This window comes from Diabrotica undecimpunctata, chromosome 2 (genome assembly GCF_040954645.1).
Source record: "Diabrotica undecimpunctata isolate CICGRU chromosome 2, icDiaUnde3, whole genome shotgun sequence".
In the NCBI taxonomy this organism is placed as follows: domain Eukaryota; kingdom Metazoa; phylum Arthropoda; class Insecta; order Coleoptera; family Chrysomelidae; genus Diabrotica; species Diabrotica undecimpunctata.
This window is the reverse complement of record NC_092804.1, coordinates 18,274,347-18,283,700: the sequence shown is the minus strand read 5'-3', so window position 1 is coordinate 18,283,700 and position 9,354 is coordinate 18,274,347.

The following is a 9,354-nucleotide window of genomic DNA, read 5'->3' as shown; positions in this document are numbered from 1 at the left end:
GACGGGATTTCATCTGGTCCAGGTGCCTTATTGTTTTTTGAATTTTGAATTTTGACATTAATTCCATTGATTTTAATACCTGCCTCTTCATCTAAGGCTTCCTCGAAGATAAATTCGGAGTAGATATTATAAAGTAAAGTCTTGGTCATTAATTCCTACCTGTTGTAAGACACCTACTAGTTTTTCGTGGGTAACCTGGTCTAGAAGTCGATAAAACACATATATACCAGTTATTCTATATAGCTACATCTTTGAACCGTGACCCGCAAACTAAAATAATGCTTTTCTTGTTCCAAGATTGTTTCTGAAACCAAACTGTGTTTCGCTTAGTCGTAATTCTATTTTGTTGTAAATGCTCAAGTGCAGTATTCTTAAGAAAATTTTCAGTATATTGAAATTATTGTAAAATGTTTTGTTAATAATCTTTGTTTTTCCTGAATTAGATCATCGTACCTCAGTCAAACCTAGAATGTCTATATTTCCAACTTCACACATGTTTTTGATGTTCCAGATCGCTATCTTGATATCACCGTTTGCTTTAATTTTGGTTTTGTTTTTTATTATGTTCCTCCCGGGATTCTTAGTATCCACTGAACATTTAAGTTTAGCTGGATACTAGCGGCCATCGCCTTTATTCCATTTACCATCATAACTTTTGTGGGAAAAAAATAAGGTTTTCTCATTACCTTCCTTGTTTTTTCTGTCGGGGTTTCCTCCCTTAGCCGGAATGTTAAAGTTTTAAGGTACCGGAAACTCGTTGTTCGTCCGTTCCAATTAGCGGTACCCAGGATACACGTACAGGTATAAATCGGGCTTGCGAACAGACGTACTTTAACAGTGTATATATAATGTACGGTTTATAGCGTCCTGCGCCCTTCCAGTTCTCAGTCTCCATTCACGTCTATCGACCCAGTCTCCCGTTCGTAGATCTCTCTCTGACATTGCCTTTTAGACTCTATTAAGCCATGTTGTTTTCGGTCTTTATCGTTTTTTTTTTTCGCTCAGGTGGCTGCCAATCCAATATTACCCCTGGTAGGCGATGATATGTCATTCTCTGTACATGCCCGTACCAAATAAGCTGTTTTTGCTGTATTTATTGTATGATGGTGGTTATTATCTTCATTATTTGTCTTATTCTTTCATCTGTTACGTTCAACAGTGTCATCCAGGTTTTATCGTCACATACCTTCCGCCAAGACAAGTGACCCCAGCCCAGCCTCAGTATTTAGCCATTTACTTGCACAAAATAATAATATTGTCAATAAACTATAAACAACTTATAAATTTAGTTATTAGAGGAAATGGTTTGAATATGGGCCCTGTACATAATGTAAGCCACCAGTAATTATCTGATACCAGTGGTACTATACAGTGTCGGAACTTGTAACTGTCGTCTATCTAAGTTGTAAATCATTTCCATAGCGAGGTTAGTTCTCAGGTTATAGTTTGTGAGTACATTTTCTGATTTTTTGTTTTCCAGTCTTCCATAATTTTTTGCGTAAGTAGTTTAAAATTGTTTGTATAAATATTGCCGCTATATTTTGTTGAAAGGATATTAGAATTTTGATACCAAAGGGTTATGTATACCTACATCGTTTCTTGGCAAATTTTGCGGTAAAACCTTTAAACATTTGTGTTGAGTAAATTATGTTCCCTTTTACTGGTAGCAATAGGGGCCCGGGCCCATATTATGATCATTTGATAATCACGTATTTCCTTGCAGACACACTATGGGCACTTACAGAAAAATAAAATAAAAGTAGAATTAGGAAGGTATGGAAAAATAGTGACATGGTGTTGGCGATAGAAAGTATGTTAGAAAAAATAATGGGAATAAAAACCACCGTTAGATAATTTAACGTTACTAAAACAACTCTACGCTAAAAAAGCTGTCCAATATCAAACGCTAAACACTCTGAAGTAGTCCAGTCAAAATTGCTAAAAAAACAGTATTGGGAAAAGAACTAGAGGCTGAGTACAATATGTCTTAGCAACGGAGGCAGTCTTTTATGATGATTTGGCCAAAAAGGACGTATGTACTATGTTAAAGTTAGATAGACTCGTTTTTGATAAGGCATAAAACAGGTTTTTCGTTATGTAGGCCAACTGGAACTTCGTATGCTAGAGCTCTTGGATTTAACGAGGAAAACAGTAACGAATTTTTTAACTTATTGAAACTTGAATATTCAAAGCATAATTTTGAACCGCATAGAATATTTAACGTAGACGAGACGGGTCTATCAGTGGTGCAAAGTAAAATTCCGAGAGTTGTGGGGCGCAAATGCAAAAGGCAGATCGCTGCATTAACATCGGCAGAGCGTGGATCACTGGTAACACTAATTTTTTTAATGACTACTGGATGTCAATATATTACACCAATGTTAATTTTTCCTAGGAAAAACAAAAACGACCAACTGATGCGTGGAGCTCCAGATGGATCAATTATTAAGATCATTCTAGCGTTTGGGTTTAACAGAATAGTTTTACTCAATTATTTCATCATTTTTGTTAAAAAATGCTGAAAATAAAATTATACAGCCACACAAGCAATTTAAACATTATTAGGTTGACTACATCATGCAGTTATCATTTTATTGCCGCCTCACACGACTCATAAGCTCCAATCCCCAGATAAAACATTCGGGCGCTTTTAAAATCTATTATAACGAAGAAATACGTGTATGGTTTAGGAAAATCAACAAGCTTTAACTAGGTAACATTTGGCAGAATTGCTTGATAAAGCGTTTCTTGAATGTCAAACAGCTGAAATTGCAGTTAAAAGCTGCAAGGTCCTTGGAATTTGACTATTTATTAGAAACATATTTTCTGAAGCAAATTTCATTGCAGAAAAAGATAAAGCTGCAAAGAACTGCAGTTCTGCTTCTTTAGAGAACTATAGTGAACCCAATGATGCACCACAAAAATCGGCAAAAGATTTTTCAAAAAAGTCATCGAATCTCAACCGGGAAGTAGCAAAGAAAAATATGTTTTTTGATATTCAAGTGATTCTGTAGCCAAGATTGTTGTATTACAGAAATCGACAAGAGACATGGTACCACCAAAATCGACAACAGACATGAAGTTGCAACCGGGATATAGCAAAAATATTGATTCTCGTAGCTGTCCTAGCGTCGGGCAGTAAACTTCATTCTCGGGAGGAAAAGTAGCACTTTGCTCCCTTATTGTACAAATAGCTATTAATTATATTATATGTATCAGAAACGTAAATAATACTATACCACTTCACGAAAAGGATGTCAAAGAGCGGTGAAAAAAAAATACTACAATCGTTTATTAAACCTATAGGCATATTTTCACTGGTGTATTATTTGATTAATGAATTATTTCTTTATGTAAATGAATCTAATTTTAAAAGTAATTTATATTAAATAATATGGACATTGCCTCAAATTGTCTTTAAAACCCGCGTTTTCGATTTATTTTAATGCTAATTTTTGATAAATCAATTAGGTAAAATTCCTTCTTTAGAAAACAACAGGTTTTTAATTACCCCATATTTATTTCAAGAGGAATTTTTCATGAATCAGTCTTTTATTGCGGATTTCTCAAGAAGTAATAAATTATTAAAAATGAAATTGTGTCATTGATGTATACCTGTCTTTAACTGGGGAATGATATCAGATAGGTAGATTGATATATAGGAAATTGAGCAATACTACAAAGAACAGTGAGATCGAAATGCGTAATAATTTTCCCCAGTTATTGGGTGTATATTTATTTATTCATCATCAGTTTACTGATCTTTTGGTTAATCTCCTGTTTTTATAAGATAAAGAAACTTAAATGATACCTTTGTATTATTTTATTTACTATTTTTAGTGGGAATAAGCCACAATTGTACTTTAAAACAAATTTATTTTAACCTATCGACGGAAAGCGATCATCAACTCCTGGAATTGAACATTCGACTTTGTTTTAAAGTCCCCAAGAAAAAATCCATGTCTCTAAATCCATCAAAAATCAATGATTTCCAACAAAACCTAGAAGAAGCTCTTTCTCTAGACCAAGTAGATAGTCACCCTGAGAGCACTGAGATCTATCTCAAAGATAAGGTAATCCAGGCTTGAACTGACTGTGAGGCAGCGGTGGACTATGATTTATCAAACGCAGAAAAGAACATAAAACTAGATACGGAACAAATGATGAATACAGAGCGTTATCTAAAGAAATCAGAACAGTGCCACAAAGACAAAATTTATTACATTTCTCAAATATAGAGAGAGATAGAGGAACATTGATGTCGAAATGAACCGAGGGATTTATTTGAGAAGAACAAACTCCTTACCAGAGAATTTAAATCTCAAACGTGGTCTGTAATAGATAAGGAAGGTAATCTAAAGACCGACACTGACAAAATATTGGAAACATGATGAAACTACTGTGGCGAGCTATATAAAAATAACGAGAAAATCAGTGCCCCTCTTACTACCCTAGAGAACTTACTGTCTTACTCGCTGAAGTCAAAGATGCAATTAGGTAGCTAAAGAGAAATAAATCCGGCGAATATAAAACAAACAGCATTCGAAGCCCTTGTAGAGGAGAAACATATAACAAATAAACAGCACTATTATAAAATGAATGAATCAACAAAAAGAATAATTGAAGAAAAAAGCAACTATACAGCAAATGTCAGACTACAATCAACGATGAAGTTTATAAAGAATATAGAGAAAAAGATAGAGAAGTGAAAAAACAATAACAAAAGAATGAAGAATGGGAAAGAACCTGCTTAAATATTGAAACATACATAGGAGGTACAAGAACTTCGGAGTCATGGAAAGTACTGAGAGGATTAAAACAAAACTCAAAAAAAAAATTTTAATTGGGAAATATACAGGACAAAGACTGGAAGGACTATTACAACGAACAGAACAAAGACCACAATTTATTGGAAAAGAAAACAGGCGAATACGAAGCAGATCCCCACAACAAGAAATAGAAATAATAGGGAAATCATAAATGCCATAAAAGCAATCAATAATAAGAAAGCACCGGGACCTGGAGGCATCTCACCTGAGCTTATTAAGTACGGCTCAAAAAAATTACACTAAATGATAAAATGGATATTTCAGAAAGCCATAAATGGAGAACAGCTCCCAAACGAATAGACGGAGGCACATATGACATCTACATTTAAGAAAGGATATAGAAAACGATGCGAAAACTACAGAGGAATAAGTGTAATATCATCAATAGAAAGATTATATGCGAAGATACTGTGGGAATAGATAGAGCAATCGATAAAAGGCAAAATCGGGGAGGATCAGGCAGGCTTCACGGAAGGAAGATCATGCATAAACCACATATACACACTGAAGCAACTGTTGGAAAAGAAAAAAGCAAAAAATAGAGATATAAATTTGGCATTTGTGGACCTGAGAAAGGCGTATGAATCTGTATCAAGGTCAGAACTATGGGAGGCAATGTACAAATTAGAAATATAGACTGAACTCATAGCAGCTACAAAAGCTCTGTATAAAAAAACATAATATATAGTATAAATAAAACAAGAATCATAGGAGACTTCACCGCAACAAAAGAGCTCCTGTAGGGTTGTTCCACATCTCCAACCCTATTCAAAATATACTTAGAGAAAGTCTAGATAGAAAATAAAATGCGAAGGCATGGGAGTACCGGCACAAAACGAATACCTAAATACGTTAAGTTTTGCAGACGATCAAGTAGTGATTGCACAACACCAAGAAGACCTCAGTTACATAATGAAGAAATTACAAGAAGAATATTCCAAGACTGGCCTAGATATTAACCTCGCGAAAACAGAGTACCTATCTACAAGTGAAGAAGACATGAGTAATAATTCATCCATTCGTTACACATTGCCAGCTTCGGTGCAGTTGCATTGATAATATATGTAAAAAATAATTGAAAATTGGTGTCCTTAGTACACGGCTTTGTCTTCGTATTTTATGTTTCCACATTTGTGTCCATTCAAGAATTTAACATCATCTGCGTGCTACTTTATATTTAAATCTTGCTTATTTTTTTTTAAATAAAGTATATTTTGTCAGTGACACTTACGACACCAACCGTTATAACGATTGGTCTTATTTTTCATTTATATCATAGATAAAACTATTTGTGTATGTATAAATTTTAATTCACTTCCAAGTTGTCACTTACATTCCATTTAAGGTCTGACGCCAACCTACATTTAAACATTTAGACACTGAACGACGCTTAAACTATGGACCGAACTAATACGTGATATTTTAGAGAATTAACTGCAACAAATCTCTGAATCAGATAGACCAGGGAAGGGTCTATTTCCCCTAGAAGTAAGGTAAAACATAATCTTTTATCAAAAAACTGAAAAAGTAATCGGTTAGTTTACTGAAAACCTTTAAAATAAGTTATGATAAAAGTTTTTTGGAGTATTTATTTATTAATAAACGTTAAAAAGAGGTAAAAATTTTGAAATGAAATTAATTGTTAATAACTTTTGCAAAAATAGTTTTACAACTTTCAATTTTGCGTCAAAAGAAGGCTTTTGCACTGGAAAATATTTGTTAAATTTTCAAAACAGTAAATTGAATAGTTTTTACCATGTAACTTTAGTAGTAAGCTACCAGAGGCGTCACAAATGGCGGAAAGTGGATGGCCTTCAGATATAAGGTTAGCTGCGAATATATAGAATAAGCAGTTCCTGAGCAGATAAACAACGAGGATATTGAAGGGTGTAGTGGTTATGCTTTAGAAAAGCATACCTTAAAAATGCTATAGAAACCAAGGAAAAGTATAGTTACATAGCGAGTATTGTCGCCATTAAATAAACATAGCTTAAACCTAGTACAGGGTAGCAGTTAAACCTAGTATTGAGGAGCAGAGAACAAAACTAAATCAATGGAGTGGTCCTTGAAATGCGAATCGGAAAAAGGGGAATCTAAGACACTAATTTCCCCAGTATATTGTCCTATAATTCTTCTTTATCACACCTTCATAATGCCATAAAAGAAACGTTCAGACTTAATATTTAATATTTGGATATGGTTTATAGCTTTTCTGGAAAGAGAAAATAGAGGAAATTAAAATAACGAATTTCCCACAGATAATATACGACATGCATGCAGGTATTCTAACACCAACTTTATGGTATTTGCGGTGTAACAACAAAGACGTATTCACCATACTTCGAAGAACCGGAAAGGGCACTCTATTTACAGTTGAAAAGTACAAGCAACCGCCAATATACGGCTAAAGACAAGGCAGACAAAGAAGAAGATCGTTCGAAAAGTGTTTATCTCTAGTAAGTCTTTATTAATATTTATTTCCAAATTAAAAGCTGTTGATAAACTACAGCTTCCATGCGTATTATATTTCTGGACCTGAGTATTAAAAGGGCCAAACTCCATTTTTACCTTTATTGAGTTAGTATTACCACAAAAATTATAATATTCAAAACTTTCAATATAATAAAGGCCAATCTTCTTGTATGAATGGTTGCCGATTTCTTAATTTTAATTTCGTGCTTATCTTCAAATCAGTTTGAATTAAAACAGCCAAAGTGCACATAGAACTCCTCAATCTACTTAACCAAAGGGCCAATATCCAGTGAGCATTGTACTTTGGCCTTTTTATTCCAGCCAAGGCCAAGCCAATGTGTAACGATAAGATTAATTACCAAAGAGAATTGAAATACTATTATAAAAATAATACCTCAATCAACCATGGGAGCTTATCGTCTATGCTTCGCCTAGCTCAGTATCTCAAGTGTGAGTTCGTCTTGTCTTAAACTAGAAATAAAACCATGAACCCTTAGCTGATAGCAAATAAAACAATTGTTAACTAATCATATTTATTGAAAATAGGAAACAATCAACCCTGTCAATGCTTTACAATGGACACAATGTGGATGACACTTATGGCATCAATGGGCTGCTTGTGTGGCCTCCCAATTAGACGGTTAAGTCTTCCAGAGTATGTTGTACAATATTACAGTTGTTCCATATTATATTCTGACATTTCCCATAAAATCTCCATTAGTGTTCTATACAGCCAATAAAACTTGAATTCAGCCAATAATAACAGCCAATAAAACTTGAATTCGGCCAATAAATACAGCCAAGTCATTGAAGATTGGCCTTTAAAAAACATAACCTTCAAAAAATTGTTGTTGTTGTAATGACCGGTGAAGCTCTTCTGTGTTTTATTTTAAGTGAGTTTACTGCAAGTGAAGCAAAAAAAATGTATTCAAGCCGAACTAAAAGGCTCTTGTCTTTAATTAAAAACTCCGGACAAGTTGGTGATAGAAATAGAAACGAAAATGGTAAAAACTAAAATAAAATAGGTATGCAAATTGCGTTATTTGATTAATATAAAAAATGGGTTAAGGTCATTCTACTGAAGAATCCATATCAACTTCTTTTACCCAGCCTAGTTGTAGTAATGCTGCTGTTATTGTCGAAATGATCCTACAAGATGTATACATGCAATTTCAGGCATTTGACAATATTGTGATGGACTCGGCGATGGATCAGTCAAAAACTCTATAGAAGGTGCAATAGGTATTCTAGCTAGATACTGATGTCGTTTTTGAAAATCAGGTAGATAATCCTTAAATTATCTAAATTGTTGCAATCTTTAATATCTACTTAATAATAAAGTAATAAGTTTTATTACCTTGCTGTTGTATATTTTGTACTTATATATAAAGCTTAGGTGGTTATAGTTTTAAAATGTCGATTTATTTCTTTTAGGATATTCCGTCGTTAAATTCAATGAGTTTGCTTGAAGAACAGCTTAATGAAACACACGAAAGCAATCAACAAAATGAAAAAGCAAAAAGCACGAACTTGCTTTAAACATAAGTGCTTCCAACATACTAATTTATGTCTTAAACATTCTTAAAAGCTTAAAAAACTTTTGTTCCACTTACATTGTTTTCTTAATTGTTTTAGGAATCATAAAGTAGCAAGGACGTTTCAGATAATCAAGATCTTAATTATAGATATAGATAGATAGCTAAGAGGATGAGCCTATTTTAACAGTTACAGTGGAAAAAAATAAATCAAGGAAACGAGCGAAACGTATTTAAGATTGAAAGAAACTTAGAAGACAGGAACAAAAACGTAAAGGCGAGGAATACAAAACTAAAAATGGGAAGGTAAAGAAAGCTAAAGTATGCCACTGTAGGTGAAAGTGTTATGATAAGATTAATAATGCTCAAAAACAGAATATACTTTCGCGATTTTACCAATTCAGTAGACACGCTCAAGATCAAGTGTTAGCGGAAAGTTTAAAAAAAACTCAAAGATAGACAAAGGCTGGCACCAAAGAAAATGGAAAGCAGGAGGTCTTTTACTAGGAAACATTGTT